This window comes from Piliocolobus tephrosceles, chromosome 7, assembly GCF_002776525.5.
Source record: "Piliocolobus tephrosceles isolate RC106 chromosome 7, ASM277652v3, whole genome shotgun sequence".
Taxonomy (NCBI): Eukaryota; Metazoa; Chordata; class Mammalia; order Primates; family Cercopithecidae; genus Piliocolobus; species Piliocolobus tephrosceles.
The window spans coordinates 99,876,422-99,892,163 of record NC_045440.1 but is presented as its reverse complement, the minus strand read 5'-3'; the positions used below and the strand labels follow the sequence as shown (position 1 = coordinate 99,892,163).

At 46.5% G+C, this 15,742-nt stretch overlaps 1 protein-coding gene across 2 annotated transcripts in view; it reads left to right on the top strand.

The window, feature by feature from the left end:
* Positions 1 to 14,038: 14,038 nt before the first annotated feature.
* Positions 14,039 to 15,742, top strand: part of LOC113224959 (matrilin-2) — a 179,181-nt gene continuing 177,477 nt past the window's right edge. Inside the window, exon 1 of one of the 2 annotated variants that reach the window (XM_026454961.1) lies at positions 14,039 to 14,491. The gene's annotated coding sequence lies outside the window, so the exon portion shown is untranslated. The remainder of the gene's footprint in view (positions 14,492 to 15,742) is intronic. The other variant, XM_026454962.1, reaches the window with a different exon arrangement.

The following is a 15,742-nucleotide window of genomic DNA, read 5'->3' as shown; positions in this document are numbered from 1 at the left end:
AGCTCTTTGTCTAATCATTTTTGCAGTATAAAAAATGATACATGGTCAGGCCTGGCACAGTGGCTCATGCCTATAATCCCAACATTTTGGGAGACCTCATCTGAGGTCAGGTGTTTGAGACCAGCCCAACCAACCAACATGGGAAAATCCCATTTCTACTAAAAATACAAAAATTATCTGGGCATGGTGGTGCACACCTGTAATCTCAGCTATTTGGGAGGCTGAGGCAGGAGAATAATTTGAGCCCAGGAGGTGGAGGTTGCAGTGAGCTAAGATTGCACCACTGCACTCCAGCCTGAGCAACAGAGCAGACTCCATCTCAGGAAAAAAAAAGAAAGAGAGAAAAATGATGTGAAAAGTGCTGATTTTGAGAGTCACATAGGGTTCTTGGAGAGAAAACAAGACTGCTGATCTCATTCATGCAGCACTCAAATCCCTTCGTTCTCAGAGATCCCATATGCTGGCTTTTCCTGACTTGTCGCATAACCTAGGCTAGGTCAAGAGCTGCCTCCATATTTACCTCTGCAGAGTAAGGAGTTGTTCCCTTCTTGTCTCCACTATGGGAAGGTTGTGATGTTGGATTAAAATGACCTAGCAGAGCACATTACGTGCCTTAGCAGTTCACTGTATCTATTTGTCTCATTGCTAATCCAGATAAATACTTTTCAATGTATTTCAAATCCATTTTGATATCTAGCCCCTTTCTCCTATTTTGTTGTCCACAGAGAAACAAGCAGTTACTCCTGCAGTTTTTCAAGTCTGTTTGCTGGGGTAGAAGGAAGAGGAAAACATACACACCCTTTGACTTAAATTGTGGTCTGTCCACCCTAGAAACAGCTTCCGTGGAACAAGCTAGTCAGATTTCCAGGATGCCAAGTTATATAAAAGAGGCTTAAGGCCGAGAGTCCCTCTCCTTCCTGCACCCTCTTCCTACTATGTGCGCCAGCTCCTCCAGAGTCTGGTATCCTTGTTCCTGCCCCCTTCCTCTCATCCTCAAGAAGGCAAGAAATGGCCAGGCACAGTGGCTGACACCTGTAATCTCAGCACTTGAGGAGGCTGAGGTGGGCGAATCATTTGAGGTCAGGAGTTTGAGACCAGCCTGGCCAACATGGTGAAACCCGTCTCTACTAAAAATAGAAAGATTAGCTGGGCATGGTGGCATGCGCCTGTGATCCCAGCTACTTGGGAGGCTGAGGCATGAGAATCACTTGAGCCAGGGAGGCTGAGGTTGCAGTGAGCCAAGATCACGCCACTGCACTCCAGCCTGGGATCGAAAAAATAGGAGGGAGGGAGGGAGGGAAAGAAACTTCCCCTACTCCGAGCCTTTCTGCCCCGTTCCGCGTTTCTTTAGCCCTTGAGAGAGAAGGAAGAAGAAAGAGGGAAAGAAAAGGAAGAAAGGAGGGAGGAAGGAAGAAACGGAGGGAAGAAGGGAGGGAAAAGGAAGAAAAAGAAATTTCCCCTACTCTGAGCCTTTCTGCCCCTCCCCATTTTTCACTCTCATCCTAAACATATTTGTGTAGTTTGACTGCTTAACCAAACATTCCATTTGTCTTTTCTCTCTACCCTCAGTTCATTAACCAACAATACTCATTATTAATGATCTCAATAGAGATCATTATAACTGTAACCATTACAGTTATAACTGTAATTGTATAAACTGTAACCATTAAAGTTTTCTCCATAGAGGGATGTATTATTGTATTTGAACTATTCATCATTTGAGGAAAGTCTTGCTGTGTGAAGTGAGCTTTTTTTTTTTTTTTGTGACAGAGGAAAACTAATGAGACTATAAACACATGTCCTTTCTCTTAGTTTTTTAGAGATGTGTTTAGGTTTTGCAGCCAATCTGGAAACTGACTTAGACATCATTAAACTGCATTGGTACTGGTCACGTGGGCAGTCTCGGGTTCTGGAGGGGAGAGGGCAGGTGTCTGCCAAGGTGTTGAAAGAGCAACTCATGCAAACGATCTGCCAGCAGAAAGCGCAGGCTAAGGCTTTTCAAGGCTCCCCCTTCAGACCTAACAAACACCAAAAACAGTGCCCATAGCCCATATAAAAGGGGTTTTTGGCAGCTCAGATACATGTTTTAAAAGGGAAGGAAAAAGGAGGATTGCAAGGATGTCTCCACACCCATGGAATCACTTAAAGTGTTTCTGCACCCTGGCCAAGTTTTCTGCTAAATGGCTCATGGTGTATGGAAACCAGCCAGATCTGCAACCTTCTGCCCAGAAGCCCACGCAGGCCTTCTGCTGACTAAAGTACCAAGACAGCAGGCAAGAAGCTGTGGCTTGGCCAACCCAGAAAAAGTTAAAGTCTTAGCACCATATACTCATCTATGTGACCCTTACCAGCAAGAGCAGCTGATGCTTTAGAATGAAGAATTCGGCTTAAAACAGCACAACAGACTCAAGTTGTTTTATTCCACCTAAAACTTAGATACACTTTTAAAAAAAGTTTATTTAAACAACAAGATGCTTGGCTTGAAGGGAAAACTATCTAGGATTCCTTTTTTAGAGTAATTTATCCCTACTTAAAGACAGATTGCCTTACTTGTAACAGCTACGTACAAGTTATAAAATTGTCATTGGTTTTACAATTAAAATTCTCCAGTTGAACAAGGTATGCAAGGATTTTTGTTTTTGTTGTTGTTTAAACAAGAGCAAAACAACTTGCTGGAATATAGAGTTGAATGAGCATGCCACTAATGGAGAAAGGGTGTATTTTCACTGAAACAATATTTTTCCCCATCCCATTTCCACTTGATGTCAATCAAAACATACCGGCTGTTTAGTTTTTAAAAAAGTGCAACAGGTTGGGGCTGGGCACGGTGTCTCACGCCTGTAATCCCAGCACTTTGGGAGCCGAGGGGGGCAGATCATGAGGTCAGGAGATCGATGCCATCCTGGCTAACACGGTGAAACCTCATGTGTACTAAAAATATGTAAAAAATTAGCCGGACGCAGTGGTAGGCACCTGTAGTCCCAGCTACTTGGGAGGCGGAGCTTGAAGTGAGCTGAGATCGCGCCACTACACTCCAGCCTGGGCGACAGAGCAAGACTCCGTCTCAAAAACAAAACAAAAAACCAAAAACGCAACAGGTGGGGCGCTCTGTCTCGTGCCCATAATCCCCACACTTTGGGAGGTATGTGGATCACTTGAGCTCATGAGTTCGAGACTAACTTAGGCAATATGACAAAACCTCGTCTCTACAAAAAATACAAAAAAAAAAAAAATAATTCGCTGTTATGAAGGGTGGTCTCTAGTCCCAGCTACTCAGGAGCCTGAGCTGGGAAAATTGCTTGAGCTTGGGAGATGGAGGTTGCAGTGAGCTAAGATTGTGCCATTGCACTCCAGCCTCGGTGACAGAGTGAGACCCTGTCTCAAAAAGAAAAAAGTGAACATGCTTATGCACACGTAGCAATTACTTGATGTACAGTAAGGGAATGGGGAAGGAGGAAATGAAGGAATAGAGAAACCTATACTGTAGTAGTCGGGTTATGGTGGAACCACATTGCAGTTTTCTAATTGGGAATACAATCTTGGTCTGTAAGAACAGAGTTCTGGAGTAAAGAAGCAGCAGGTTCCCTTTTCAGTAGACACCTTCTGTCTGCTGCTGCAACACATCAATTGTATCTTCATCCTCCCTTTCCAACTGTGCAAGTGTGTCTGTTTCATTGGTTGCCTATCAAATTGGAATCTGATCTGCCTCATTGACAAACCCTGTCCTTCACAATAGGCTTCCAGTAGTTTACTAAGATGTATGCCTCTTTCCTTTCTGTTTTTTGTTTTTTGTTGTTGTTGTTTGTTTGTTTGTTTTGAGACAGAGTCTCGGTCTGTCACCTAGGATGGAGTGCAGTGGCACGATCTCGGCTCATTGCAACCTCCACCTCCCAAGTTTAGGCAATTCTCGTGCCTCAGCCTTCCAAGTAGCTGGGATTACAGGGGCGTGCCACCATGCCCGACTAATTTTTGTATTTTTAGTAGAGACAGGGTTTCACCATGTTGGCCAGGCTGGTCTCAAACTCCTGGCCTCAGGTGATCTCTCCACTTTGGCCTCCCAAAGTGCTGGGATTACAGGGGTGAGCAACTGCACCTGGCCTAGTTTACTGAGTGGTGTATGCCCCTTAAACTGCACCACAGGCTAAGAGCAGTGGCTCATACCTGTAATCCCAGCACTTTGGGAGGCCAAGGTGGGTGAATCACTTGAGGTCGGGAGTTCAACACCAGCCTGGACAACATGGTGAAACCCCGTCTCTACTAAAAATACAAAAATTAGCCAGGGGTGGTGGTGCGTGCCTGTAGTCCCAGCTACTTGGGAGGCTGAGGTAGGAGAATCACTTGAACCCGGGAGACAGAAGTTGCAGTGAGCTGAGATTGCACCACTGTACTCCAGCCTGGGTGACAGAGCGAGACTCCATCTCAAAAAATATACATATATGCAAAAATTAAACTTGCATCACAGAACCATCCTGCCCTGCTACCTTCTAATTAATATGATCATTGTTCTGTCTTGACTCTTTTTTTTTGAGATGGAGTGAGTCTCACCCTGTTGCCCAGGCTGGAGTGCAATGGCACGATTTCGGCTCACTGCAACCTCTGTCTCTTGGATTCAAGCGATTCTCCTGCCTCAGCTTCCTGAGTAGCTGGGATTACAGGTACCTGCTATCACGCCCGGCTAATTTTTGTATTTTTAGTAGAGACAGAGTTTCACCATGCTGGCCAGGCATGCCTCCCGACGCCAGGCAGCGATTTGTCCACCTCGGCCTCCCAAAGTGCTGGGATTACAGGTGTGAGCCACTGTCCTGGCCCTGTCTTGACTCTTTCCTTGGGCTTTTTGTTGGCCATGGCCAGCATCTCCTCAGCTGCTGCTTCACAAAAGAGGTATCAAGTCTGCACCAAACCAGGAGCGGCAGAAGTAGATACGGTTTGTTTTGTTTGTTTGTTTGTTTGTTTGAGACGGAGTCTTGCCCTGTCTCCAGGCTGGAGTGCAGTGGCATGATCTCAGCTCACTGCAACCTCCGCCTCCCTGGTTCAAGCAATTCTCCTGCTTCAGCCTCCTGAGTAGCTGGTACTACAGACACGTGCCAACACGCCCAGCTAATTTTCGTATTTTTAGTAGAGATGGGGTTTCACTGTTGGCCAGGATGGTCTTGATCTCTTGACCTTATGATCCACCCGCCTCGGCCTCCCAAAGTGCTGGGATTACAGTGAGCCGCGGTGCCCAGCCTTTTTTTTTTTTTTTTTTCTTCTAAAGTCATTAACAGTGTAAACACAACTTTTATTAAGATGGAAACCTCTTCACCCAGGAATTAAAAATTATATATCCCTTGATGTATGTCAACATGTAGCAAGTATATTGTTTCAATAGAGCAAAGATAGTTTTGTAAGGAACTGTGTGATTGAGGGTAGGATGCACATCATTCACCAGCAATGAGGGTTGGAGCTGCGTTTCTCAGGAAAGGCTAGGATTGAGTGTGACATCATCCTGGCTGCTACTTACTAGTCACAGGTCTGGGCTGCAGTGTCTCAGCCCCTGCTATCCAAGTGACACGTTCCAATTTCTGGGCTCGTAGATGGGGATGTCCAAGCTAGGCCTGCTCAGGAGCAGATGAGTCTTTACCTGTGCCTAAGGAAAGCCCTGGCTCTGGAAAGACAAGGAACAATGGGTCTGCTGTCTGTGACCAGCAACAGCATAAAGGACCACGTTGTCTCATGTGGCAGGGACACCCCTTGCACCCAGTGTGGTGGCCTTTGTGTGATACCCATTTTATTCATTTTAACTAAAGGAATGTATTTCTTTACTTTTTTTTCTTTTTTTAATTCAGAGACAGGATCTCGCTATATTGCCCAGGCTGGTCTTGAACTCCTTGGCTCAAGTGATCCTCTCTGCCTAGGCCTGTTGGGATTATAGGCATGAGCCACCATGCCTGGCCAAGGAATGTATTTCTAATTACTCTCTTTCTCTATTTTACTTCACAGGGTGTTCCTTGGACTTGTTTTTAACTGTAGGTCTTCTATTAAATTTACCTGTCCTACATTTAGTTGCCTTCAGTAAATAATAATAGCAGCTCTAAATCCCAGTCTTCTCTATCTTGACAATCAGTTGACATTTCATATTCATTGTGCCTAAAATGGAAAATTGTCCTTTCTTTCCCCGAGATCTGCTCCTGTTGATTTAATGTGTCTCCATTGGTGCAATCCCTGTCATTCTTGTCTTCCTGACTTAAGATCACAGGTCCTCTTCTCCTCGCCCCTCTTTCTTTCCCTGCGGCTTCTACCCTTTTATGAGGTAGAAAGACATTTACCATTTACTGAGCCCTTCCTATATGCAGGCATGCTTAGATATATTGTTAACTCTAACCCCATTTTACAGGTGAGGAAACCGAGGGTTTTAGAGGTAAATAACTGGGCCAAAGTCATATAGTAAGTGGCATAGAACTTAAATGCAGATTGAATACATCAAAGTAGGTAATGCATTTCTTTGAGACATCGAGAATTTCAGAATTCTGTACATATAACTTCTTGCTTCTTCTTAACAACCATCAATTTCTACTAATTTGATTTAATACATCCCAAGAAGGAAAGCAGGTTGTGCAAAGCTGTGTAAACTGTAAACTTGGGGTGAATCTTCAACTTGAGGTTTGTGTTAAATAAGTAAAGCTGTCAGTTTCCCATTTAATTAGACTGGAAAATGCTCTGCAAATGTCAGCTTTTCATTGTTATAAAGAGTGTATTCAGGCAGGAAGAGGGATCTACAGAGGTGGGCCTTTTAGAGTGGTTGTTTTTAAGGGAGCAATTTCCTTTTGAGGAAATTGGGCACCATTTTAAGCTATCTTTGTTGAGAAGAATATACATATTACATTTCAAGCATAATTCAGGCAAGTAAGTAGTAGAACAATGACATAATTTGTACTGTCTTGGAGGAATAGTCTAGGGCCACCTTACAACCCAACTTCCTCCCCTGCCCCTGCCCCAGAAAGCCAGTATCGCTGTCTATTTTCTCACCTATCCAATAGAGACAGAAAAGAGTAGTCACTTCCCATGGGAGTGTAGGCTTTTTTTTCCCCCCATTGAAGTTAATGCACTGTATCATCTGTGTCCCTGAGAGTTAAACTTCCTTAGACATCTTAATAGAAAATCCAGGTATGAGCTGGGCATCAAGACACATTGTAAACTTGTAGGTTTTAATAAAATTATATAAGTAATGGGTTGCAAGAAAGAACAGAAAATAAAGCCAATAACTCATCCTTTTGGTCTCCATGTGAAAATGACTTCCTTCTAGAAGCCTGTGGTCTACTACTCTGAGTGGCATTCTTTTTTTTTTTCTGAGATGGAGTCTCTCACTCTGTCACCCAGGTTGGAGTACAGTGGTGCAATCTCGGCTCACTGAAACCTCCGCCTCCCTGGTTCAAGTGATCCTCCTGCCTCAGCCTCCCAAGTAGCTGGGACCACAGGTGTGCACCACCATGCCCAACTAATTTTTGTACTTTTAGTAGAGATGGTGTTTTGCCATGTTGGCCAGGCTGGTCTTGAACTCCTGGCCTCAAGTGATCCAACCCCTTTGGCCTCCCAAAGTGCTGGGATTACAGGCATGAGCCACTGTGCCTGGCTCTGGGTGGCATTCATTTTATGTTCTTCCATGGCATCCTCAGCATCCCCAATCAACGTGTATCTTCTGCTCTATGGTTACTACTTTTTTTATTGATAGTCCGCCAGTAGATTATCAACTCAGAGAGAGTCTGTGTTACTTATTGCTCTGTTCGTGTATGGCATATATCTGGTAGATAGAAGGAACTCAAAACATATTTACTAGAATAAAATAAAATAAGCACATACGGAAAATTAAAGCCAGCTGTAATCCCATCCCAGTGACTGCAACAAATTTTTAAAAGCAACTCAGTGGAGCTCAAGTTCCCCAGAGACAACTCAGAAGCACCTACTAGAAAAAAATTCCATTCCACCGGGCGTGGTGGCTCACGCCTGTGATCCCAGCACTTTGGGAGGCCAAAGTGAGCAGATCATTTGAGGTCAGGAGTTCAAGACCAGCCTGGCCAACATGGCAAAACCCTGTCTCTATTAAAAATACAAAAATTAGCCAGGTGTGGTGGCACGTGCCTGTGGTCCCAGCTACCCAGGAGGCTGAGGTGGGAGAATCACCTGAGCCTGAAAGGTTGACGCTGCAGTGAGTCATGACTGCACCACTGCACTCCAGCCTGGACAACAGAGTGAGACCCTGTCTCAAAAAAAAAAAAAGAAAGAAAAAGAAAAAGAAAGAAAAAAAAAACAAAAAAGAAAACAAAAAAAGAAAGAAAAATAAAATTCGTTCATTCCTATAGATGATGCAAAGAGACCGTGGGAGAGTCACTGCTCCAGCAACCCTGCCAAAGCCACAGCTGGAGTAGTGTGCACTGGGCTGGGGGTCTTTTAAGGGAGTGTCTTGACTCTTACAAGAAAGTTGTAAAGGTGATAACAGCAACACAGTCATAAAAGGATTGCTTTCCAAAGAAAGATTAAAGTCCTGCTAAGATGAGAGGCTACCTAATAGTCTGCCTAAATTTGAAATCAAAAGGAAACCAGCATTCTTAGTTCTCACTATTCTTGTGATCAAGTCCCTTTCATGTGAGCTTCATTCAGTAGGAATCTGAATCCACAATTAAATTGCTAGATGTGTCTCCTCTTAGGAGCTTTCTCTTTTCCCTTTCCTAGTAAATCATTGTTAAAACAATAAATGACCAAATCTAAGACCTTGGTGAAACCCTGAGACCTTGGATAAATGGGGGGAAATTCTCAACAGCTAATATGCAACTTAAAGATAGTGACTTGTTCACCTACTTCCTGGTCACTTCAGATTTAAATGAAATCCCTGTAAGACCATGCATTATAAACCTTGTTTGTCTTTCATCCTTTATAAGAAGATCACAAAATTCCAATAGTAAAAGCAATATAAATTCCTCTGTGGCAGGTACCGTAGACTCAAGCACAGAAATTCCCACTGCAGGCAATTTCTGCAGTGGAAATGATTTTTTTTTTTTTTTTTTTTTACTCAGATACTGTCTCACACTGTCATCCAGGGGAGAGTGGCATGACCACGGCTCACTGCAGCCTCAAACTCCTTGGCTCAAATTATCCTCCCACCTCAGCCTTTCTGAGTAACTGGGATTACAGACATGCGCCACCATGCAGACACAGACTCATTAATATCCTTGACAGAAGGTAGTTAGTTGAGTGTCACAAAGACGAGGCTATCGGCTTCTAATAGCAGACCACTTTGTGCCAATTTCTAGGTTAGTGAAACTACCTGCAGACTAGGTTTCACTTTGGAAGTGGAGGATGGACCTGCTATTTATGGAAGCATCGCTCAGCAACACAGATTGCTGCTGCTTTCATTCCTAAACCTAGAAATTGGCACAAAGTGGTCTGCTATTAGAAGCCGATAGCCTCATCTTTGTGACACTCAACTAACTACCTTCTGTCAAGGATATTAATGAGTCTATGTCTGCATGGTGGCGCATGTCTGTAATCCCAGTTACTCAGAGAGGCTGAGGTGGGAGGATCACTTGAGCCAAGGAGTTTGAGGCTGCAGTGAGCCGTGGTCATGCCACTCTCCCCTGGATGACAGTCTGCAGGTAGACAGGCAGTGTTTCAGCCTTGTCAGTATCCAAGAAAACAAATTGTATTTGTACTTACTATTGCGTATGCACTGTAAGGCTCCCCACTTCACTCTATTCTCTCATTCTTTAACATTATTAGTATTACTTTTTTTTGGTAGAGATGGGGTCTTGCTGTGTTGCCCAAGCCAGGCTCACACTCCTGGGCTCAAGGGATCCTCTTGTCTCAGCTTCTCAAGTAGCTGGGACTATAGCCATGAACCACCGCGACTGCCTATTATCTCTGTTTTATAAAATCTGAGACAGGGTCTTGCTCTGTTGCTTAGGCTGGAATCTGGAGTACAGTGGTGCAATCACAGCTCACGGCAGCCTTGACCTCCCCAGCTCAAGTGTTCCTCCCATCTCAGCCTCCCAAATAGCTGGGACTACAGGCACATGTCACCACATCAGCTAATTTTTAAATTTTTTGCAGAGATGGGGTTTCACTGTGTTGCTCAGGCTGGTCTCGAACTCCTGGGCTCAAGTGATCCTCCTGCATAGGAGGATCCCAAAGGGCTGACATGACAGACATGAGCCACTGTGCCAGGCCTTATCTCATCCTTGATAGGAAGTGCATCAGTCTGATTCCACAAAACTACAAGGCTCTAAAATCCAGGTTAAAGTCAGTAACCCAGTCCCTTCTACAGCATGGCATAGGGCAAGGTCTATTAACAAGCAAAAGACCCAGTGCTTGTCCTCAGGAGCTCATGATCCAAGTCAAGATCACATAAACACATTTGAGTCCCCTTTGAAATAAGTATTGTTTTCCCGAACAAATTTTCAACTTGCTGTAGTTTTTTCCTGATCACTTTCATCCTGTCTTTCCAAGATGGGATATGTTTATTTAGAAATGATTTCACCTGCGACAGCTGCTTCTCTCTTTGGCTCAGGCCTGTAGCACTGGCAGGATGGGTGAGTGTCGTGGACTTCGTACTGCTAGGAGGCTCTGTAGTCACCGATGAGATCAGAAGTGGCATGATACAGTACAAGAAAGCCCATGTGGGCACAGCCCTGAAGGCCAACCCTTTTGGAGGTACTTCTCATGCAAAAGGAATTGTGCTGGAAAAAGTAGGAGTTGAAGCCAAAAAGCCAAATTCTGCCATTAGGAAGTGTGTCAGGGTCCAGTGGATGAAGGATGGCAAGAAAACCACAGCCTTTGTACTCAATGATGATTGCTTGAACTTTATTGAGGAAAATAATAAAGTTGTGGTTGCTGGATTTGGTCAAAAAGGTCATGCTGTTGGTGATATTTCTGGAGTCCGCTTTCAGGTTGTCAAAGTAGCCTATGTCTTTCTTTTGGCCCTATACAAAGGCAAGAAGGAAAGACCAAGATCATACATTTTAATGGTGAAAATACTGTCGTAATAAATTTTCATATGCTAAAAAAAGAAAAAAGAAATGATGCCACCTAGGACAATGGTGCCGTCAGTCAGCCTGTCCTCAAAGGAACTCTCTGGACATGGACCCAGCTCTCCATGTAGATGGGGTATCCCAAAGGGTGCACGTCCCTGCCTACAGCGTTCCCCTCCCTGGGCTGGAGTCCGAGCTCATCCACTACCTTGCAACATTCCCTTAACCCTGCAACTCCAGCTCCAACAAATTGGCAGCTGGCCAGATGCGAAGATGTTTCCTTTCCTGCCCTTCTGCTTGAGGGAGACGGGGAGGTGCTCCAATAGTTTACATGGGACTCAAACACTGTCTGTTACCTAGGGAAACAGTGCACGTGAGATGACACTGCAATTTTACATGTCTCCTCATGCATTCAGTAGAGCTTTATTTTAGGTTAGAGGTCTGTGAGGCAACGTGTCTGTTCTTCAGTTTTCTTATACTGTACTCTGGTCCCCTTTGGATTTGACAGTCTCATTTCAATCTGCCATCTAGGCCAGATAGCTAGGTCTCAAGTAAGAAGGATTCTAAGGCAAAACAAAAAAGTTCTAATGTTTACAGGAGCAAAGGGATGCTTATGTTTAAAGTCTATATTCGAGGCTGTTCGCGAGTGTGAGGTCTGGGTCAAATGACTCCCCCGACCCAAATCCTTACTCCACAATAGACTCTACGTGGAGACAGAGAACTGAGAGTTGGTCCCAAATATAGCTACTCAGGTTGTGATTAAACAGATACCAATTCCAGTTAACTCGTGAACTCTTAGGAGTTCTCAGATAATACATATCTCATTTTTGTCTGCTTACATGAGTGCCCACATAAGAACTGAAAATCTTTTTTTTGGGGGGGACAGGGTCTCACTCTGTCACCCAGTCTGGAATGTAGTGGTGCGATCTTGGCTCATTGCAACTTCTGCCTCCCATGTTTAAGTGATTCTCCAGCCTCAGGCTCCTGAGTAGCTGAGATTACAGGCGTGTGCCACTACACCCAGCTAATTATTATTATTATTATTATTATTATTATTATTATTATTAATTTTTATTTTTTGAGATGGACTCTAGCTTTGTTGCCCAGGCTGGAGTGCAGTGGCACAATCTCGGCTCACTGCAACCTCTGCCTCCCAAGTTCAAGCAATTCTCCTGAGTAGCTGGGATTACAGCCTCTTGAGTAGCTGGGATTATAGGTGCCCACTACCACACCCAGCTATCTTTTGTATTTTTAGTAGAGATGGGTTTTCACCATGTTGACCAGGCTGGTCTAGAACTCCTGACCTCAAGTGATCCTTTCGCCTCAGCCTCCCAAAGTGCTGGGATTACAGGCGTGAGCCATCGCCCAGTCCCAGAACTAAAAATCTTAACCCCACACTTCTGAATAAGGTTCTCTGTACATCTAGGACATGGCAGGACCTCCAGCAGAAAAGGCAATTTTGGCCTTTTCCTAATCTATAGCCTTAATTATCAACTTGCAATTCATCCTGAAGGTAACCCAGAAATCATTTCATTGTTTGTTCTGACTTTATATTTCAGGACATTGAACTTGCTTTTGCTTCACTTTTTTCTGGCAGACCTGAAGATCATCCCACAAGGTAGAACAACTCATTTGACCTATTTGACTTGGCCCCAAGTGTGCTTTGTACATAGATGAACTATTCTGAAGAATTCCAATAGAACTCCCTGGGAGGAAAACACCCGTTTTAATTGGCATACACCAGAGTCACCGGAATCAGTTACTAAATTACAATTTCCTTACAGTTTGGAAGGGTTTGGGGATTGTTATTGTTTTCCTGGTAAATTACTGGATCACACTGGTGTCTTGGAATAAGGCAACACATTTTAAATTTCAGTTTCCATAAACTGTAGCTCAACTTCCCCAGTTCCTAGGGGATTTTCACTGGCCCAGACTCAGGAAGAATTTTCTTCTATGGGATCCAAGACTTCAGAGACCAAACATTTCCTGAAGACTTTCCTCTGCTTTCTGACCTCCACCTACCTCCTCCCAAAGACATAACAAAAAAACAATTTCTGATCAGCGCAGGCAGCCAAGAGTGCCCAGTGGGCCTAAGGTATTGGGTAAAGGGACAGGAATCCACAATTCTTTCTTGGTATTAAGGTACCATTGAGTCGCCTGATGGCTCGAGTATGTTAACCCCTTGCTTCATGGCTGGAATTTTAATTACCCCTCCTGGAGCTTTTCTGAAGAATTGATTTTGTACGTGGCGTTTATTCATATTTCAGAAACCAACTCTATCATCAAATAGGAGTGACAGTCAATTACAAAAGAAAGTTCACCCAAAGCACCAATTTATCAGACTGTGGCATGTTCAGAAGTTTTGAAACTAGATAATGCTGCTGTCTCTGCTGGTAGTTTGTTAAAACCTGAACTGGGTGCCTTGGTTAGTGGTTTGGGAACAGAATTTTGGAGCTTTATAGGAGATGTCCTGGTCTGTTGTAGAGCCACTCACCCCAGCCTCCAGGAACTGGGGAGCTAGTCGAGTGGGGTGCCTGCCACTTTGACTGTCACTGGCCAATCCTGTCTTCTGCATCCCTCCAAGGCTCCATGGGGACATCTAAGGTGAGCTTCCTCCATTCTGCAAAGTTGAAAATATCTCTGCTCATAATTTCAAAAGTCTTGTCTGAACTAGACTTTCCCTGCTCCCTTGGGGTAGGAATTTTGTCTCCTCTCCATCCTGGCATCTTTACCTCCTCCCCACCCCAGGGCCTGGTCCCCAGCCAGTGGACGCTCTGTTAATATGAACTGGCACTGGTGGGGTGCTCTGGGCACTGGCAAGACAGCTCTTGGAGCTTGTCATCAATTAGCCCAATTCTCACCACTTTTTTCTCCATCCCCGTCATCAGCGGGTGCATCCCGCAGATCATGACCCCAAGTTCTAGATATAAGATTCTTGTCATGTCTCCTTTCCCCCAGAAGACCCCTCTGCGAACTCCCACCCTGACAGGCCCCTAAAGCTGCCTGTAGTCTGAGCCTGCGGCTCCCTACCCCTGGAGTCCGATGCCCTCCTGGGCTCAGGCACCGACAGAGAGGAGCCAGGTGGCAGCAGGCAGGGCGCGCCGCCAGAGTGCCCAGCTCCCGGGGCTGCCTGCAGGGTGGGGCCGCCCTCGCCGCCGCTCCCTCTCCGCGCCTTCCCCATCCCCAAAGAGGACACCCCTCCTTCCGCCCGGCCCGCTCCCCACCCTCGCCGCGGCACCGCCTCCCCAGCCGCCCGCCCGCCCGCCCTTGCCCAGCGCCTCCCAGGCAGCCAGCGAGCGAGGGGAGCGCTCTGGGATGGGACTTGGAGCAGGCGGCGGCGGCGGCGGAGATAGAGGCAGAGGCTGGGGCTCCGTCCTCGCCTCCCACGAGCGATTCCCGAGGAGAGCAGCGGCCCTCGGCTAGGCGAAGAGGCCGACGAGAAAGACCCGGGTGACTGCGCTCCTGCCTCGCTTCCCAGGCGCCGGCGGCTGCAGGTGAGCGCAGTGCGCTTTCCCCCGGCTCTGCGCGGCCGGGCGGCCCCGAGGTGCAGGCGGACCGACCCACAGACAGACATACCGAGCTCGGGCTGCCCGACGCGCAGGCGCCCTCCCCAGGCCCGTACTGCGGCCCCAAGCGCCCCGGGGCCCCGGCGCCTTCGACCCCTCTGAGGACAGCGGGAGAGGGAGGGAGGCGCTGCCGGACCCCTCCGCGGGAGAAGTCCCGCCACCCCGGCCGGGATAGCTGGGCGCGCTCCCTGCGCAGGACAAGACGCGCCGCAGCCGCCCCGGAATGCCCCGTGGGGGCGCTGTGGCCCGCAGCGGGGACGCCCAGACCACGGCCACCGCGACCCAGGGAAAGGGAGACCTGTTGAGTGGGTATGCGGGGTGATTCCTATTCCACGGACAGCCGATGGCTCCCTCTTCTCTCTTTGGAACCTAGTATTTTCATGCCCGTGTCACCTGGATTTTGTTCTTGGGTTCTCTATGGCAGCTAAACCTCCAGCTTCCCTATATTATGGAAGAGGGAGAGAAAGGGGAAGGCATTTTGTGGTAGTTGCTAGAAACCCCAGAACAGTTTGGAGCCGTTTGGGGAGAGGACAGAGAAATGGGGACTGTCTCTGGTAGGGTGTCCAGGACTGGGGACACAGGAAGGTGCTCTCCTCAGGGACACTCGCGCCCACCCGAACAAACCCAATTGACCAAGTTTCAATTAGTCATAAATCAGGAAGCCACAATGCATCTGCACCAAGCACACTTACAATCGGCCTTTAAGGAATGGTCGAGAGAAGAGACTGGGGTCATTCTGCTTAGGTTTCAACCCCAGCTGTGAAGCTGGGTACCCAACTTGAAGGTACCCAACTACTGTAAGCCTCAGTTTCCTCATCTGTCTGATGAGGATGGTAATACCCACAGAGTTGTGAGGATTAAGTGAGATATGGCTACCGGGCGCGATGGCTGACGCCTGTCATCCCAGCACTTTGGGAAGCTGGGGCGGGCGGATCACCTGAGGTCGGGAGTTGGAGACCAGCCTGACCAACATGGAGAAACCCCGTCTCTACTAAAAATGCAAAATGAGCCAGACGTGGTGGCACATGCCTGCAGTCCCAGCTACTCGGGAGGTTGAGGTGGGAGAATCGCTTGAACCCAGGAGGCGGAGGTTGCGGTGAGCCGAGATCGTGCCATTGCACTCCAGCCTGGGCTACAAGAACTAAACTCCATCTCAAAAAAAAAAAAAAAAAAAAAAAA